Source organism: Trachymyrmex septentrionalis, unplaced genomic scaffold (assembly GCF_001594115.1).
Source record: "Trachymyrmex septentrionalis isolate Tsep2-gDNA-1 unplaced genomic scaffold, Tsep1.0 scaffold210, whole genome shotgun sequence".
NCBI classification, from domain to species: Eukaryota; Metazoa; Arthropoda; class Insecta; order Hymenoptera; family Formicidae; genus Trachymyrmex; species Trachymyrmex septentrionalis.
The window spans coordinates 213,214-216,789 of record NW_017305289.1 but is presented as its reverse complement, the minus strand read 5'-3'; positions in this window follow the sequence as shown (position 1 = coordinate 216,789).

Sequence of the window (3,576 nt, the reverse complement as noted above, 5' to 3'; positions counted from 1 at the left end):
TCGTTCTCCTCATGATCGTTAATTCTCGCCCTATTCGATATACGAGTATCCCTTTTTTCTCTGCTCAAAGACGCTCGCTCTAACACTTGACTTTGCCGCAAAAACTCCATCATATAGCTTGCTTTATATTTTCCATTTGTTCGATATACTCTTCTCAGAGTCTCCTTGTAGCACTGTCTAAATTCTTCTCAATTAAATATATTATTAATTCTCCTCATGATTCCGTCGGAAGCTTTAATGATTATAAAACTCGCAAATGTTTCTGCACATGATCTAACAACTCACGGATTGCTCCTGTGGATTCCCAATGTACTCACGGCAACTCGAATAAACATGAATGTTTATCCGCTGTCTGCGGATTACTCTTTCGTCTTCGTTATTTCAATAATTCCCAAGCGACCAAGCTAATTCTGCTTAGATGTTTCGATAAATTCGATTATTTTTGCTGCAGGACCATTTAACGATTCAACTAAGTATTGATGCTTCTGCACATTGAATAATTCGCTATTATGTATTAGCGTTTTAAAGGAGTTCGCATTTCCTTTTCATTTTTCGATATTTCCATTGAATATCGGCAATTTGATGACCGGCAATTTAACTTGAAATTCTCGTGTCATACCCGGTTGTGTGCTCAATTGCTCGAGCATTTGCCTCTGTTGCTCCAACTTGTGACAGCGCATAGCTACCGCTGCTTTCGTTTGCTCGTTCTGCCAATTGTTGCATTATCATTGTTTGTTCTTCCAAAATTTGTACTAATGCATTTTTGCTTCCTCGTTTTTTAACGCTAAATGGAAAAGTTTTATACGGAGCTATCAATTTCTGATTGCATTGCAACAATGCTGTCTTTATTGTATAAAATATCTATCGTCAAATTCCTCTCCTTCTGCCGCGTCTCTCTATTGGTGTTCTTCTTCAGAAATTATTGTTATTATTATAATTGCTCCGCGATAGCCTGAAATCTTTCATACGATTCCTCTATGTTTTGGAGGCACGTCTCGACTTCCTTTTTCGTCGTATGTTCCAAATCATTGGCTACCCGTGTCAATCGAAATCATTTGCTAATGTTAATCTGCGGTTTAATTTTCCTCATTGTATCCGCAAATGATCCGTGTCATTCCGTTGGTTGAATCTTCGCCGATAGCTCATAATCGTCGATTTTCATTTCTTGCATCACAATTGCAGAAAACTTGACATTACATTTACTTGACTGTACTGATTATAAGTTAAAATGAATTATTATCACTTTATTATATGATTTCTTGCTTCGCAATCAATCTCGTCGTGCGCGGTTATAATGGTCATCATTCGATCCTTCTCGATGTTACTTCGTGTAAACCGCAAAATATTTGATAACAGTCAAAATGCTTTCTTTCTAATTTCTTCTACCCGAATATATATATGAACATGTGCAGACAGCCAATATAAGTTCTTTGATAGATCGCCGAACGTAAACCGCTTTGTCATTACATCGCACTGAATGTTACATTAGCAAATTCAGTTGAATCGCAAAGAGTCTATACAAGATCAAACTGAAAAATATTTAAAAAAGCTTTATAATACGATATATGGTATAACATAATCTTTACAATACCAGTAGAGTACCAAACATTCTAGTTGTAAAATCCCGAAGTTGGCATAACAACTTAAAATTCTATTTAATCAGAATGCATTTAATTATATATGTCGATATCAAAATGTAATCAAAGTTTTTCTCATGTACATACTAGAAAGAATAGACGATTTGTTACACGGTGCAATAAAAAAATCTTTTTTCTTTTGTTCGAAGTGTGATAGTACATTTCCCGAAAATTATTTTTCGCTACAGATGATGCCGTTGCTCAGCACGTCAAGATTTTAAGTTGAAGTAAAAACGGCCAAAAATGGCGTTTATGGCTGAACTTAACATTTTTTTGCAATAAAAAAAATTAAATTCTAAATAAATTAAACGGCATATGAAAGTATAATTCAAGAGTTTTTAGACGAACTTTGTTTTCCTTCCTTTACCTTTATAAAGACAATATAATATGATTTCTACAATGATTTTGTAAGAAAGTCATCAAAATGGCGCAAAGCAAAAAAAGTTAAACTTAGTAAGTTACTAAATTTTTAACAATCACTTTTATTAAAAATTTACATTAAGTATAATCGAATCTGTCATTAGAGTTTCAAAATTTTAAACGTTGCACTTTTCGGAATTTTTTTAAAAAACTAACCGTTAAAAAAATTTTTTAATTTTACATGCACATGCGGAGAGTGATATTCTACTTTTGAATCAATCATAGAATGTTTGTCCGCGTCACATGCTCCAAGCTTCAACATGATTCTACCACAGTTCCTATTCACTCCAACGAACGTTTGTTGAAGTGAGTTAAACCAGAAATTTAAGAACATCTCAGCCTTTTTCGTGTATCAAATGTCATAGCTTAATGTTCATGTTTTCGTGATTCTTTTCCATACTATTACGTAGATTAGACAAAGACAAATGATCAACTTTGATTGTGTAAGTAGTAAAAAAAAATACGGTGTGTGATTTTATGATTGATATTATAATCAGTCAAATGATAAAAATTAAGAATGTGAAATTAAAAAACACACAGAATGTACAAAAATTAAACACGCGTAATGTGGACTATAGATTTTCAGTACTTGCAATAAATAGAAAAACCTGCAGCAATAAAAACTTTCGCAATAAAATCGTCGCTTTTAGTCTCTTTGACAATAGTCTTTTCAGAATTGTGACGATAGTTAAATTTGACCAACGAATTCGTGCTCAGTACACAAAAATATATATTTATATCTTTAACAATTAATGTACAAATCACGAAATAATTTTTGTCGAATAAAATGTTTAGCATTGATTTATTTGATGTAGGAGTACATACACGTTTTATGAATAATGCAAGTATTAGGTTGAGTAAAAAGTCATCGCGTATTTTTTAGCTCAAAGTTGTATATACAATATCTTCGTCAATAATGAATGAAATTCAAATTTAAAAAAAGGGTTTTAAAGCTTGAAATCTCTACTTTTAAAAGCTTATCACATTTTTTAAGTTTATATGAGTTTGATAATTTTTACATACCAAAAACTACGAGCTGAAAAAGACGAAAAATTTTCTTCTCACTTTGTGGATTTGTAACGTGTCCAAAACGAATTTGAGAAAATTTTTGATTACCTATCGTGAAAGCTTGATACTTTCCCTACAAAATCGTTTTTTTTTAATATTCCTACGACTTTTGATTACTGAGTTATCGCGGATTAAATAAAAGAATTATTTTGACTTTAATTGCTCATAACTCCATTAAAAATTGTCGTATCGTATAATTTAAAAAAGAGATTTTTAAAGCTGAAACTTTACTCTATCAAGATATATTTATATTGTTGGTAAGAAAGTAATTGCTGTTTTTACTGATAGAGATGTCTTTTAAAAATACGCAATGACTTTTTACTACACCTAATATATAATATTACATTGTTAAATAAGATTTATAAAACTAACCAAAAGTTTAAACATCGCGTCCAGCTAATTTAGAAATTACCAATGTGATAATTAATATACAAAATACAATAATAATTGT